Below are 17,448 nucleotides of genomic sequence, written 5' to 3'. Positions count from 1 at the left end.
CCTTTTGTCATCACGTCTAAAGGTCTTTGCACACTGAGTCCGTTTTTTTCGTCCGAAATTGCCGCACATCAAAAAATAAATTCGACCTCATGTTGTGTCGATCATGTTTACACACCGAGTCCCAAACTTTTGTCCGTCATAAAAGTTTTCGGAACAGGTTCGATATAATGCGTTTTTCACATCCGTGAAAAGTCTTTTGACCAATCACATCAGAGTTTAGAGGCTGGAGAGAGAGAAAGAAGGGAGGGTGGGGAGGGGGATCACCGCTGAGTGTCTGTGTGTGTGTGTCTGTGTAAGCGTGCGCCAGCCGCTGTTCAGGATCATGGAAATTGTCCGTCTTCTGTTTAATGTGTGAGCTAATAATCAATATCTATCAAACTGGACCACTGACATCCTATAATAAACAGTTGAAGTGGTTACATGCTGCTATTCAGACATGCCGCTATTTCGACATTGACTTCTAATTGTCGGAATAGCGGCATTAACATTATTTTTTAAGCGTCCCACTATTCCGACATTTTTTTTTTTCATTGTCGGAGTAGCGGCACTTTACTATTTTTCAAACATTCCGCTTTTCCGACATTGATTGATTACGTTATAGTCAGACGTGTCCTTCTGATTTATTTTTATTTTTTCATCTGAGACACTGTTTCTCATACAAAAATACATAGGCCTATTAGAGAAGAAAAAACAAACCCTCCAAGTTTAAAAACACACAGCACACAGCAGCGCACACTGATCTGCAGCTACTGAGACTGTTATTATTCTGTCACCTGAGTTTATCCTGCTGCTTTACATTGTTTTAACATAGGTAAAAGAAGAAAAAAAGATTGTCTGGAATAAAGGGGCAGATTACATAAGATTATTCTTTTTTCTGCTCCCTTTTGTTGAGATTTGGGAGGTTTTTGCCTGATTTATTGCCCGATGCCATGTATCTAGCTTTCTCTCCCCCCCCTCCGCCTGTTGTCTTCGTTGTCACTTTGTTGTCGCTCCACAGAGCGCACATGGCTAATTAATATGCACGTGCTGACCATATGGTTGTGTAGGCATTCCGGGACGGAGGTGTGTTCACGTGCGCAACTGCGCACCATTCTTGGATCCAGTTATCAAAGTTGAGGTGCAGAGTTGTGCACGCACAGTTTGATAGATCTGAAAAAGGTGTAAATATTTTGGGCTGTCTTTTCACCGTAGGCCTAAGCAAAACATTTAGTAGCAGCAGTTTTACACTGCTTACTTACAGTTTTGATAAATAAGGCCCCAGGCCCTAAGCCCAGAGCCCAGACGCTCACAGCTGCAGCTTCTCCGCGGCTCATCCGCGGCGCTGTCCGTGGTGCTGAAGGTCACAGGTTAACTTGACAAACAAACTGCAGCGTAGTTCTGTTTGTTTATCATGTGTGTCAGTTTTGTTTGTGACTTGATAGTTGAGTTGTTGAGATTAAGAACATCACTCCCTCATCAAACCAGTGATAGACATGCTGAAAAGAAAAGAGAGAGAGAGAGACGCGCCTGGGTATCGCAGCTGTAAAAAAATAAAAATAAAATAAAAATAAAAAAGACGTGTCGGAATAGCGGTATCAAAAAGTGTCGGACTACCGGCATGTCTAGATAGAGGGATGTCGTAATAGCGGGATGTCTAAATAGTGACATGTCGGAATAGCGGGATGTCTGAATAGCGGGCGGACCCCAGTTGAAGTGATGATGATAGTTCCTGCTCATTAACAAGCAGCAGATCTCTACTGGCTCCTCTCAGGATGGATTCACACTTATTCTCTTTCATTTCTCTACAACTGAGAGAACCACAAAGTGCATCATCACTGCGTGATGATTTTTGTCTCCCTCTCCGAAATTTGGAACACAAAATAAAAACGCATGCGAATAAAACGCAACGGACTCAGTGTGCAAGGAGCCTGCGCGTAATGTTTTTTGTCGGATGACGGATACGAAAAACGCATGCGAACAAAACGGACTCAGTGTGCAAAGACCTTAAGCGTGACAACGGGGCTCTAACTGAGGCCGACGAGCTGCAGAGCTCCAGGATGAGCCGTGGGAGGGTGGTCGTAGAGCGAGCCCTCGGCAGAATGAAGTGAAAGTGGAGGCGCCTACGAGATCTGCAGAACACCAGGATCGATGCAGTGGTGATGATCATAACGGCTGCTTGTCTTCTACACAACATGTGCATCGGTGCTTCAGAGATCTGTCAGGAAGGGAGCGTGCCTATGTTCCCTCAGCCCTATGTTCCCTCAGCCCTATGTTCCCTCTGGACTCTCTCTACCTATCTGGCCTGTCTAGCCTCTACCTGGTCTTTTTACTCAACTTAACCAACTCCTTTCTTCATTGCCTAAACCCAACCAATGGTGGGACCAAAGGGCTGTGGGAATAGGGCCTAATTTTCAGTGACAACAAAAGTTAGAAATGAGGGAACATAGGGCTGAGGGAACAGGGGGGCGACCGCCATTCCGAAGGACCGCCATTCCGACGGTCTGCCAGTCCGAAAATTCCCGAAGGTCCGTCATTTCGAACTTCCCGAGGGGCCGCCGTTCCGAATGTGTTTTATTTTGAAAATTGACCGGATTCTCTCGTGGTTTGACTTCCTGCCCGGCTTGACACGACGCGCCGCGGGGACAGCGCCCGACCGGCCCCTCCCCCTCCCCCTCCGCCTCCAAAGTTTCACCCAGGTGCGAGTCTGATGCATTACATCCATGGTCTGATGCAGCCGCGGCACTCCTGCTGAAAATAAATGTCCTTGCTCTGTGCTTTGGTTAGGTTTAGGCAATGTAGAAAGGAGTTGGTTAAGTTTAGTAAAAAGGTTAGGTAGGGGCCAATAAAATCGCAGTTAATATGTATCTCCCCCGGGAGTCGAACCCTGATCCACCGCGTCAAAATCAGATGTTCTGACCACTACGCTACCACCGCAACAATGCTTGTTCACTCCGTGCCTTAAACCATTCAAGATTTTTTCAGGTTCGGAATGGCACCCTTTCTTTCAGGTTCGTAATGGCACCCTTTTCCCATAAATAATTAAGGGTCGGCATTCCGACAAATTAAAGTAAACGTTCGGAGTGGCGGCCCTTCGGAATGGCACCCTGGAACCGAGGGAACATAGGGCCTAATTTTCAGTGACGACAAAAGTTAGAAATGAGGGAACATAGGGCTGTGGGAACATAGGGATGACCCCGTCAGGAACACCCACATGGACGCCCAAGACAGGCAGATGAAAATAAGTGGCACTGCAGATGTCATGAGGCCATGCCATGAAATGATCCTCATCCTTAAACTGTAAATATTGTAAATAGGTACCGATAATACATTTGTTTTGATAATACATTTGTTTTGCATGGCACCCAGTATAAGTGATACTAATAAAATACAACAAACGTTGCACTTTGCAGACTGTGTCAACTTTCTTACCGTCATCCAGCTCAGGCTCATCAGTGTCTCCACCGTCTCTTATCCCCGTGATGGTCGGGGAGCATCAATGCTGCCACACGTTCCTCCTGCTGCGACAGTGGGTCAGACTGTCCTCCCCCGGTCAGTGTTGCCAGATCTCACGAGAGAAACAAGCAACTGGAACTATGAAAACAAGCCCAAAACAAGCGACCGACCCCCCCCCCCCCCGACACATACCTATCACCCTAAATCCACTTTTTTTTTTTGGGTTTGTTTGTTTTGGTTCCAAAAGAGAAATAAGGAAAAACATGTGGAAAACGGAAATGTAGAGTAAATTGTCCATGTAGAACCCCTGGCTTTTATTTACTTAAACCAAAGATAGCCTAGGCTACTCTATAAAACCACCTGTGCTTCAACTGCCGAACTGACCCAGTTTTAATTAGAGACAGGGGTCAGACCCGACTGCTCCTTCTCTTACCTTTGGTCAGTCGGTTCTCATCTTGCTGTGTTTGGGTGGAAATTATGGTCAGGTCGGACCATGGCCTGGGCTTCCCTTTTTTCTTTTTTTGGGGGGGGGCTGGTGCTCGTGCGTCGGGTCTGAGGTTCAACAACCACGGCGATTGTGGGCTTTGAAAGATTTTGTTCACAAGAACTTGCAGAAAATAGAAATTGAACCGGCTTCTAACTGAGACCAGCTTTAATTTGAGAATTTACGGTAACGTTAATTCTCTTGGTCAGTGGAGGAGAGTGTGGTGAAAGCCAGCAGTCTCGGGGTGCAGGTGGGGGGAAAAAAACCCTCACAATCACTGTGGCAATGTGTGTGTACGGGGGAAAGAGAGGGGCGGAGGGAACGGGGGTGACAGATGCAGCAAGAGGATAAACTATCCTGCGTTTGAATAACATATCGAAAATATCTGCAGGACAACTCATGGAGCTGGAAACAAGCATAAATAAGCAACTACACTTTCACAACAAGCCCAAAGAAACCGCAACCCGCGACGACCAATATTTAGAAGCGACTTCACAGAAAAAGAAGCCCAAAGTCGCGTATAATAAGCGGACTTGGCAACACTGCCCCCGGTCTGGGTCAGACTGGCCTCCCCTGGTCTGGGTGCTGCTGCGCCTAAACGCAGCAGCCCATTTTTTGGTGGCGATTTTCATATCACTCACTCACCAGGCTGAATGAACGTGCGATTGGGGGGGGGGGAACGAAGCGGCAGCTCTACGTCGCGCACAACCGCAACAACAGCAACTACAACTTCCTCCTACAAATGCACGATGGTCGGTGTGACGTGCAGACGCAGTGGGACGACTCCTGTCTCAGACCGGATCATGTAAATCCAGCTGCAGAAATATCAGGGGGACGGGAGCGTTGCGGTAACCGTAGTAACTCACACACACAGAGAGAGACATACGCCTGTCTGTGTGGTTGCTGTATATTTTACCTTCGCAAAACAGTTCTTGCAGATGATATTCTTTATCCAGTGTTCTCCTGTCATCTGTTTCGTAAAAGCCAAAGTGGGTCCACACCATGGATGTATTATCCACACTTTAGAGTGAAACTCTGGTGGAAACTAGCAGGTGGGTCTTCTTCACCGGCCGCTACTCACGCCTACTTTACCCTGATTTACGGGATTAGTGCCCCCACAAAAAGGAGAGATTAAGTACTGATCGTGAAAAAAAAAAGTACTGACTGTGACAACGGGGTAAATCCATAATGTGTGTTGTAACTAAATATCGATATTTGCCGTCAGTGTATCGATTATTTATTGCGACAGAGAGCACAACAATATATTGCAATATCAAATTCTTTCCCCACCCCTAGTCAACACCAACGCTGTTCACCGCCGCTGTTATCTTGACCCACACTGTGGACTTCTGTGTGCCTTTAATCCCGCTTTTAAGGGAACCAAATAATATTATTTTGTTTCGCTCCCCCTCCGTGGTGATCACCTCTATTTCTGCTTCAGAGAAGTTTCGTTTCTTGGCCGTCTTTGTGTCTCCATGTTGCAAAGAGGGCGGGCGACGCCTCTGAAGCATGAATATATCGGGGCGTGTCATTTAAATTACGATTGTTTTCAGCCGCCGGATTTATCACCACCACGCCGGTTCTACGCCGAAATCAGCAGCGTAGTACACACTTTTAGTAAATCACACGTGACACTTGGCGTACACTGATATTTACACCAGGATCTACAGCAGATCCTGCACAAGTTTGATAAATGAGGGCCAGTGTGCTAAAGACTAAATAAATCTATTTGCATCTACTCCTCCCAGTATTTTGCACGTTCTGGCTGAAACGCCCATATTTACATACCGTAAAACTTCAAATAATGGCCGAGTCCCAAATTGCCGCCGGTCCCAATTAACCGCCGGGTGTAGCAAAATATTTTTTATATTAAACGCGCATCCCAAATAAACGCCGGGTCAAACATTGTTTTTCTGGTTGACAAAAAATATTCTATGCAAATATAGCGGCTGTCTCTAGACGTTAAAGTCGGCCGAGGACCGAGGAGACGTCAGCTGGTTGCTCCTGCCCGCTCTGTCCACTCCTCTGATCCGCACTTCAGCACCGTCCTGGGCTGCACCGTGTCGGCTCGGCTCAGCTCGCTCCTCGTTTTAAATGACTTTACTCCTTTTACAAGTAGCGTAAACAGCCTACTGTTCTCTGATTACTCATATACGTATTAGGTAGGCTATAGGTTATGTTGCATCTAGCCTACTTAATTCCCTCAAAAAAAAAAAAGGACGGTGGTGCGAACCAACACAGGTGCTGAGGTGTGGGAGAGGACCGGGGCTCTTGCAGCTTGCGGCGGATCAGAGAGGGCGGAGGACCGACATGACGGGGGGTCTCAGTCTCCTGGCACCTGTGCGGTCCAGGACCGCGGTGGTCAGCGAGACCGAGAACGAGTTCTGCCCCGGCCGTCTTTAATGTCTCGAGAAACGCGTCTCGTTTCACCGCCGCCTGCCGCCACGGAGTGAAGCCTCTTTCCCCAGAAGGAGGTCCAGTTGTTATATCTGGTGAGGTTTAGGTTGAACACTATTAATAAACGCAGGTCCCTAATAAACGCCTGTTGATTTGAGCGATTTAAGCAAATAAACGCCCGGGCCCTTATTTTAAGTTTTACGGTATTCATCAAGGCAAACACCCTAAATGGATCGCACGTGCTACTTTGCCCGTTTGAGAGACGCAATCCTCGGTGCGTTCGGTTAGTGGATCAGGTTCCACATGTGTTTGCGCGTGAAATCACGTTTGCACACGTTTTAATACACACAAACCTTTAGTAGATCCGGCCCAATGTGTCCATGGCCACGGAGGGGTGATCTCAAACCTGCAGTTCATGCAGGACATCCCCAGGATCTGCAGGAACTGGAGGCTTTCTGCCAGGAAGAATGGGCAGCTTTACCATCTGAGAAAATAAAGATCCTCATCCACAACTACCACAAAAGACTTCAAGCGGTCGTTGATGTTGAAGGGACGGTATATACACGGTTTTAAGAACTGGGGTATGTCAACTTCTGATCAGGGTCATTTGGGTAGTTTTCTGTATGATTTAAAAAGAGTAAACACAGTTGTTCGATAATAAATGGCTTCACCCAACCACTAACCATGAGTGGAAAAAAAAGGTTTTTGTGTAAACATTAATATTATCTGAAAAATGGTCAACAAATCAAAAATTCTGCCAGGGTATGTAAACTTTTGAGCACAACTGTATATATTGTTATGTATCCATGTATTCCTGGGATAGGTGTCCTTCTCCTGTGCCTTGCCCATTTTTGCTTTCCAGGTCAGGTCCAGTCCAGGTGCACATGGTTGGTCTGATTGGCTGGAGAGTATTTAGGGAGAAGAGTCCAGGGCCGCCTTTCTCTCCCTCCCTGCCTGTGATGACAACTGCTAACCGTTCTTCTTAGTTATATCTTGTTAGTTTGCACATTCTCAATGCAACAGTCCAGATCACACTACTCACAAGTTGGGTTTCCATCCAAGTCGTATCGAATTTAAAAGCGGATTTTGTGAAAATGCGCAAAAAGCAAATGCGAATTTATGACCGTTTCCATTCATTAGTGTTTTGCGATTAGGAGGAGTGGTGTGCCGTGAGATTACGTCATAAGAGAGCGTGAATGTATCCAACAGTTGACACTCAGCTGACACTCAACATCATGGACAATTTACGTACTTTCCGGACTATAGACGCACCTGTATAAGCCGCACCAGCTACATTTTAAAAGAAAATACATATATAGGCCGCACTTCAGGTTTTCATGTTGTAACATGAGATATTTACACAGAAAGACAGTAGAACTGTGACAGTCTGTTTTGGTCACGCTCCTCTCCTCCATGTGCATCTGTTTACATACGAAGCCGGTGAAACATCAATAAATGGAGCGGTGGAAAACGTTACATAACGATGTTACGGCGTGTGATTGTGTAGTCTTAACTGTCATAAACAACAGATTACGGGTTACGGAGCGCGTTTGTGTTGCGGTGCAGAGACGAGAGCTGGGAGACCGGGGCGTCGCTGGGTGAAGTCCAGCAGCTTCACCCACTAACTCTGCCTCAATTCACATCATCTGTTTCCATCACAAAAACTCGCATTTCCTTTAATCGATACGCTGACAAATCCACCCCCTCCAAGCGTATAAACTTTTATGCGCATTTACTGCCTTTATTCGAATTTCTGCCGTTTCCATTCAAGTATTTATTCGCAATTTTTGAAAATGCGAATAAAAAAAGGTGGATGGAAACGCAACTACAGTTAGCTGCCACTTAGACTGATCCTTAGTTTCTTTGTAATTTAGGGCCTTACTTTTAATAAATATATTGGAAATGGCTTAACTGTGTAGTCTCCCCTTTGTTGTGGTCTGCCGTAAGCCAGGTGGCTTAATACTGTAGGCTAATATAAAGTATTTTCTATTCTATAGTGAACATAGCTGGCCAAAGCTGGCCCCCAGCTTATCGTGCCACACCTGTTGAGTATTTCATGATATTGTTGTGTTTCGGGGTGTTCCCAACTGGGCCCAGGGCAGTATGTAAAACATGATAATGGCCAAAAATGTGAGGGGTGTACTCACTTTTGTGAGATACTGTATACTTTTGAGAGCCAAAGTCATTACAACTACTTTATATGATAAATGTTGACAAAAAGCAATTTCAGTTTTTTTTTTGTTGTTGTTGTGAAATATGGCATGCTCACCCAGGTAAAGTGAATGTGACTTTACTCGCAGCAGATAAAATGGCAGGTTTCCCTGAATTGGTGCTGCCTGAAAAAATAAGCTCAAAAGGCAGCATTTACATGTGTTTAAAGGGTATGTAGGCTCTAGAGAGTAAGGGCAGACTGAAATCACTCACTGTAACCAATCACATTGATTTTCATTCATTTATTTCACATTATATGAACAGTAAAACATTTACAACACAAAATTGCACTGCCATTTTGCAGATGTGGATAACAAAATGTAACAACTAAACTATCATAATAAAAAAAAAAGGTAATGCAATTTGAGGACTTGAATCCTTCACTTTCTGTTGAGAGAAAGTAAACACATTGTTTGATATTTATGTTAGTAACAAATAACCTTAGAATACAATTATGGCATCTGTTTTATTGTAAAACTGTATTGAAAATGAAAATGCACCTTGTGTCATGACCCTGTTGTGTTACTGTTTCCTGTTTTAGTTTGGAGTTCCTGCCTTGTCTTCCTGTGTTCTCCTGCCTGTTTGATGACCTGATGTGTCTCACCTGTGTGTGATTGCACCACCTGTGTCTCGTTCCCTCGTGTATTTAACCTCAGTGTTTCCCTTTGTCCTCGTCGGTTCATGCTCCTTGTGTTCCTGTGTTTCCCCGTAGCCTACTACTCTGATTGATTGATTGATAGATAGATAGATAGATAGATAGATAGATAGATAGATAGATAGATAGATAGATAGATAGATAGATAGATAGATAGATAGATATCTCCTTGTGTTCCTGTGTTTCCCCGTAGCCTACTACTCTCGAACTCGAACCTGTGTCTGCATCTGGGTCCTGTTCTCCCCCAACCTGACACCTTGGTCGTTGTCCACTCGGTGGACTGTAGCTGAAGCCCGTAGGCGCTCTGCTTTGGCTTCATGTAGGTGGCCACAATCATGTCTCCCACCTGAACACCGTCCACCACAGCTGCTTCCCACCACATCGTTAACTGCCCTGTGGTTGTGTCCTGTTGAGAAGGAAAAGGGGGGGATTTTTGCGCTTTGAGTTCAATTAACACAACTTTAAAGTTTAGCTAACTTGTTTGAGTGTCATCGTCTGAATGGGGACGGTGTCCCTCCCCACCTGCACACCTTTGGCTGCTGCCATCTAGAAGAAAAAAAAATTGGGCAGAGAGTTGACATGCAAACACAAAACTGAAACCAAGGCTGAGTAAAAGCTCAGAGCTACCAGACGTTTCTGCTCCCTACTGAAGCACATGTTCTGTATATGTAGCACATGTAGTGATTTATTCATGAAAGCATACACACTTCAGCATAGACCATCACACCACCGCAATAGATAAAAAGGCAACAGTTACCTCCATCACTTCACCCTCCCCCGTCACCAGGCCCATGGCGTCTCTCACATCATTTATTTGCATTGCTGGTGCTTGGGGATGAAGGAGGGTCTGTCCCTCTCCCGTCACCAGGCCCTCGGAAACTTCAATATCTGGTCGTCTGAAGAACAGTGTGTCTTTACCAATATTTATATGGTAGAGAGGGGGGGGGGTACGACCGTCCTTCAATTAAATTTCCCCCGTAACCCTCAGAGGGTAATTTTTGTTACAGACTGTGGCCAGTCTGTTGTTTTTTTGTTGTTAATGCCTTGATTCCATTTGTGAAGTCCCAAGCAGTGACCTTTGGGTCATCCTTCAAATGCAGAATTGAAATTGCAACTGGGGGCAGCTTTTGGTATGGAGAAGTTGTGTGTTGTTGTTGTTGTTTTTTTTTGTTTTTTTTACTTATAAGGTTTCTAAGTGCCATTTCTGGGGGAAAAAAGAAAAGAAAAGGGAGAACAAAAAGAAAAGAGAGAACAGAATCATCTATCAAGAGTTTCAACTTGCACCAAATAACGTTGATATCCATATCAAAAGTTACACACACACACACACACACACACACACACACACACACACACACACACACACACACACACACACACACACACACACACACACACACACACACACACCTTACCTCACTTGTTCATCCTCACTTGTTCCTTTTTGTCACTGTGGTGGGACAGAAAAAGGTCATATTATTTTCATTTGGGAAGTATGAGTTAGAAAATGGCAAGGAGGGGGAAAAGGTACAAATTAACACCATAGTAGCTTAAAGTTTAAAAGCATAAAACAGCCTCTGCATTAGATTACTCGTTACTGGAAAAAGTGGTCATATTAGAGTAACGCGTTACTGGCATCACTGTATATAATTAACTATATGCAATAGTCTCAAAGAATAAATAATATAATAACAACCAACCAACAAGGGAAGGAGTTGTCATTTGGCCTTCATGTCTGTGATAACACCCTTTTCCTCAGAGGTAACAGTACTTTGGACTGGTAGTATAAATATCAACTTGATATCTTTATGTCAGACAGGTTTCATACTGGATATTTTTTCCTAATGTCATGGAAAAGCATTCCAGGTGTTCCGTTACTGTGATGGTTTCCACACCAATAAGTCCACTCAGTTACATCGACGTGATCCCTCAACAGTTTGTGTGTGCGGTTCCCTCTTTGTCTCCAGATAGTGGACTTGCAAATCTCTCCAGGTTTTGTGTATGTGCACCTGTAACAGGGTCGACAGGGTCCTGATGGCTGACAGTCAGGTGATTGTAACCTTCATCCTGGAGACAGCGGTAAGACCTCCACCCATCTGAAATGACGGAGCTTCCACGACGAACCTACTTCTCTATTAGAGGCAGGAGATGCCTGGCTGAACTTCAGAATGGGTCTCCTCCTGTCAAAAGAGTCAAAAATTCTCTTTAGCTTTGGAGAAGTGGTGCATGTTCACAAATATTGAACTGTTCTGGGGTGTAGGAATAATGTAGTTTCTTAAAACCGACATTCCCCTCGATTGCATCAATGACCTACAATGTATCTTACTCCATAATGCAGTAGTTACTTCTCAAGATACAGGAGAGACACCTCTCAAACTCAACTCAACTCAAAATGTATTTATATAGCACATTTAAAAACAACCTTAGTTGCCCAAAGTGCTGCACAACATACAAGTTCTAGCAATATAGATAGAAACAACATAAATCATCAACATAGATTAACAATAAGATAAGAGGGCACTAAGAGCAGTTACTAAGATAAGGTAAAACAAATAAAAGCTACTAAAAGATGAAGATAAGAGGTCAGGGTGTCAGGGTGAAATGATGGCCAGAGAGAAGAGGTGGGTCTTAACGAGTGATTTAAAATGCTCCAGAGTTTCAGCTGCTCTGATGTGGAGGGGAAAAGCATTCCACAAGTTTGGGGCCACAACTCGCCCATGCTCTTAATCTCATAGATTTACAGCATTGCCCAAATGATGTTCTACAGTGGACAGCAGCAGATAGCATTCAGAGTCTGCTTTAAAGGAGTCATCACCCGGAAATCGCATTTTTCCTTGTGAAAACATGTCTACTGGTGTTGGACCTCAGTGAAAACCTGGGGTTTGAAAGTGGCTGAGTTTTTTGGTTTGGGCTCTTTGTTTAAGCCTGAGTAGCTCATGAGGCTGCACACCTCAACATTACCAGGTTTTGATTCTGCTCCTACGGTGACGTCACCGTGGCGCCTGCTTTCATAAACACACCTCTCTTCCACCACCTGACTTCCACCGCGCCGCCATTACGTGTTGTTTTATTTCCCACTGTAGCGCTGTTATTTCCTCACTTTATTAAGTTTTAATATTTATTCATGTGAGAAAGTAAGGGTTTAGATCCCCAATGTGCGGTTAGTTTATCCAAATGACGGCTTAGAAGTTTGCTTCGCATTGGGAGAAGTGAAGCTCCAGCGAGGCAGAGGAGCGGAGAGTGACTCGTCAGCAACCCGCCTGCAGCTGCTCGTTAACGATCGTTAGTTAACTTACCCACAGGTTTGTAGAGGTTTACCGCCGACTGGTTAAATTCTTTTTAGGAGATAAATGTTTGTCTCATTGATGAAATCTAACAATTGTGGCAGTCGTATTAGTTTGTTTGAATGAAAAGTGAAGCTTCACACAGAGCAGCAGCAGCTTTGCACCGGGGCTCTGTAGCCTACGTACAGAAATCACCACATTTACATCAATAAATACATGTTTTACAATGAACCGATAACATTTTGTTTTATTTTATGAAGTTATATAACATGGTTACTGTACGACAGAGAGCAGCATAGTATGCGGTTTCCAATACAGCCTGCATGTAGCCCACTGGGCTCTGTCCTTCCTGCGTCCAATCAATGCGCGCCTCATTACATATTAATACAATGAACATCCGGACCAGTCAAAACCTCGCGCCTACTCTCACGAGAGAAAGTTGCCGTATGAAAAAGTGTCAGAACAAGCTCTATGTTTGAATTAAAAAAAAAATGTTTCCAATAAGTTTTAAGAACTGATTCAAAGCAATTTAAGGGGGATTGGAAACATAAAAAACAGGTGATGACTCCTTTAAATTGGGGCTAAAGCTATTTCTCAATTTTTCCTGAATTGAAGTTTTGTTTACTTAATTACACTGGCAATGGGCTGCTTATGCCCCATGGTTTTCACATGGACTTTTATTACTGACGCAGCGTTGTCAGAGATCGGACATAAAGACAGAAAGACAGCCAGTCCTACCAGACATCAAAATATTAGGGATTAGAGATTTAGATTTAGATATTAGAGACTGTAGTTTAAAATCCACAAACATTATACAGATATTATATTAAGCAGGTGTCACAATTTTTGATAGCTATAGCTGTTTTATAAGGCAAAAGACCTTACAGTATTTGATTAGTCAATGAAATAATTGATATAATAATTACAAAACTAACCGATAGCTGCAGCCCTACTGTAAATGTCTGATTCACTTTTAAAAGAAACCAAGAAGAGAAGGTGAACAGAAGTGAGCTGACAGAAGGTGAACTAACAGGACACGATGCCTCAGATGAAGGACACATGATGGAGAAAATTAAATAAACACAACATGTCAACATGTCCCCCTTCCATGCTGAGAAGTTTTAAGTCTTTAAACACATCACAAAGCGGTCAGACCCGGCAAGTGCAGTGGGCTGTCTGTCTCCATAACCCACAAATATAATAAAACAAACACCTCCGCCTCCTACCTGCCACACACACACACACACACACACACCCAACCTGTCTGATGCTGGCAGACGGCTCAGTGTGAGATGTATTCTTTGATATTGAGATATGAGGTCACTTAAGGACAAAACACAGACACACCAGCACAAAGAAATGAATCCTTATCCTCACATCAACAGTCACTGCATACATGAAGATAAAATTGAAACTATATTTACATGCCTTCACACACACAAATACACACTTGGAGTAAGTGTATTTTGACAGGGCTGACAACTGACGCCACCAGACAGGATGTGATTCTCTTCTGGACTGAGAGTGTCAGTATTTACAGATGACACCATTCTGCAGCGTGTTTCTACACACCACTTACCGTATGTATCCTTGTTTGGCTTCAAGTTGGAGGACATGAACATGAAGCTGCTTACCACGAACTGTAGTCCACTCATTTTAAGTAAACTCAACTGGTTTTGTATCCTCAACATGTCCTGAGTGAGGGAAAAAAAGCCCTGAAGAATCCCATTAGGGGAAAGTTTAGAAAAAGACCCAAATAGTATATTCATACGCCTATTAATTATTTTTCTCATGTGAATGGGGTAAAATTTTTAACCTTTAGATATCACCATGAAAATTAATGAGTTGATTACTGACATTAAGACAAACAAAAAATGTATTACAAGTTTTTTTGAAATTCTTTGTTAAAGGGATAGTTCACCCTAGAATGATATTTCGCTCATTATCTACTCACCCTCATGTGGACTAAGGGCTGGAAGAATTCTCAGAGTCCACCGTCCCTTCTCTGAGTTACAGGGGGTCTTGGTGTAGCAGTGCATGTCCATATAACGGTTGTAAAGGGACACCGGAGCTCTTCGTAAAAAAACACACACAAAAAAACATCCAAATACCTCCATGATGCTCGTATGTAATGTCCGTCTTGTGCTGAAGCCCCAAATTGCGTAATTGTCCCGAAAAAAATTAAATAAGTCTATATTTTAAGCTTGTTTGTAGCGGAAGCTTCTCAAAGCTCCTCTTCCTGGTCCGTCCAAATCTCGCGTGATTTACGCCGGCGTCAGTGCGGTTACTGCGAATCACGCGAGATTTGGACGGACCAGGAAGAGCAGAGCCGGGAGCTTCCGCTACAAACAAGCTTAAAATATAGACTTAATTTTTTTCGGAACAATTTCTCATGTTGTGGCTTCAACACACGAGGGACATTACGGGGCTGTGTGGAGGTATTTGGATGTTTTTTGGTGTGTCTTTTTGGACGAAGAAAATTGGGCTCCGTGCAGTGCTGCATGGAGCCCCACTGTAGGAGGACTCTGAAACTTCTCCCAGCCCTTAGTCGACATGAGGGTGAGTAGATAATAAGTGAAATTTGAATTTTGGGTGAACTATCACTTTTCAGAAGGACACTTATCTTTTGATGGTTATTTTTTTTAAAAATACTTTGCATTTTCTGCTTTAATGATAGATAGAGATATTTGTGAAAGGGGGGTGGAGAGATGGAAGGACTTGCAGCAAAGGATGTGGACTGGATTTAAATCCGTCGCTGCAGGAAGCACTCGTTTTACATGGTAGCCTAGCACCCTAGCTCATTAAAGCTACAGTCGTTTTACATGGTAGCCTAGCGCCCTAGCTCATTAAAGCTACAGTCGTTTCACATGGTAGCCTAGCGCCCTAGCTCATTAAAGCTACAGTCGTTTCACATGGTAGCCTAGCGCCCTAGCTCATTAAAGCTACAGTCGTTTTACATGGTAGCCTAGCGCCCTAGCTCATTAAAGCTACAGTCGTTTTACATGGTAGCCTAGCGCCCTAGCTCATTAAAGCTACAGTCGTTTTACATGGTAGCCTAGCGCCCTAGCTCATTAAAGCTACAGTCGTTTTACATGGTAGCCTAGCGCCCTAGCTCATTAAAGCTACAGTCGTTTTACATGGTAGCCTAGCGCCCTAGCTCATTAAAGCTACAGTCGTTTTACATGGTAGCCTAGCGCCCTAGCTCATTAAAGCTACAGTCGTTTTACATGGTAGCCTAGCGCCCTAGCTCATTAAAGCTACAGTCGTTTTACATGGTAGCCTAGCGCCCTAGCTCATTAAAGCTACAGTCGTTTCACATGGTAGCCTAGCGCCCTAGCTCATTAAAGCTACAGTCGTTTCACATGGTAGCCTAGCGCCCTAGCTCATTAAAGCTACAGTCGTTTTACATGGTAGCCTAGCGCCCTAGCTCATTAAAGCTGCAGTCGTTTCACATGGTAGCCTAGCGCCCTAGCTCATTAAAGCTGCAGTCGTTTTACATGGTAGCCTAGCGCCCTAGCTCATTAAAGCTACAGTCGTTTTACATGGTAGCCTAGCGCCCTAGCTCATTAAAGCTGCAGTCGTTTCACATGGTAGCCTAGCGCCCTAGCTCATTAAAGCTGCAGTCGTTTTACATGGTAGCCTAGCGCCCTAGCTCATTAAAGCTGCAGTCGTTTCACATGGTAGCCTAGCGCCCTAGCTCATTAAAGCTGCAGTCGTTTTACATGGTAGCCTAGCGCCCTAGCTCATTAAAGCTGCAGTCGTTTTACATGGTAGCCTAGCGCCCTAGCTCATTAAAGCTACAGTCGTTTCACATGGTAGCCTAGCGCCCTAGCTCATTAAAGCTACAGTCGTTTCACATGGTAGCCTAGCGCCCTAGCTCATTAAAGCTACAGTCGTTTTACATGGTAGCCTAGCGCCCTAGCTCATTAAAGCTGCAGTCGTTTTACATGGTAGCCTAGCGCCCTAGCTCATTAAAGCTACAGTCGTTTCACATGGTAGCCTAGCGCCCTAGCTAATTAAAGCTACAGTTGGTGAGTTGACGAAAGTGAAAGTAAACTCTGTGACTTGGACTGAAATTTCAAGACAATACACAGTCCCTTTATGAACCTCTGGAGTCAACTCATTCCAATTTTCATGCTGGTACCACCACAGCACCTTTATTTATATTTTTATATATATATATATATATATATAGTACATGTGCCGTCAAAACGGTGGAATTAATGCAAACTTATGCAAATTAGCTCATGTTAACAAAGAATTTCAAAAAACCTGTAATGAATTTTGTTTGTCTTAATGTCAGTAATCAACTCAGTCATTTTTATGGTGATATCTAAAGGTTAAAAATTTTACTCTATTCACGTGAGAAAAATAATTAATAGGCGTATGAATGGGCTATATTTGGGTGATGATTTTGTATCCTCAACATGTCCTGAATGAGGGAAAAAAAAGTTGCGTTTGCGTCTGTTGCAATTTGTTCAATGTTGACCCCTTTTTTGGCTTGAAATTACTGGACTACTGATGCAAATCAGAAAACTTTCATTTTCTTTAGTGCTCACTTTTCCACTGAACATCCCTCTGACTCTGTCAGCAGTTCAGCCTTTGATCATATCAGAGTGAGGCTCCTCCCTGTTTTCTCATCTGCTGCTGTTTTTAAGTTGTTGCTAAGGCAAACTCAACACCTCCATGTTTCCCTGTTGTCTCAACAAGTCAACATGTCAGTCCCCACAGTCCAAATCCCATCAGTCCAACAGGCTGCTGCTCTGAGTTACTCATCTCCAGCAGACATGCTGCTCTTTGTCATTGATTTACTGTCAATGAACTCATCTCCTCCTCCGCTGTCACATAAGTGAAACATTTAAGCAGCTCAAATGACAAAATCCATCCAGTCCCTGTCAGACTTCAGAACTGGAGACCATCATAACTGACCTCCCACTTCTCCGACTTCAGTAACCCTAACCCTTAACCTTACCCTAAACCGAACC

The sequence above is a fragment of the Trachurus japonicus genome, chromosome 13 (genome assembly GCF_045865225.1).
Source record: "Trachurus japonicus isolate A0001 chromosome 13, Traja_1.0".
Taxonomy (NCBI): Eukaryota; Metazoa; Chordata; class Actinopteri; order Carangiformes; family Carangidae; genus Trachurus; species Trachurus japonicus.
This window is presented reverse-complemented; position numbering follows the sequence as displayed.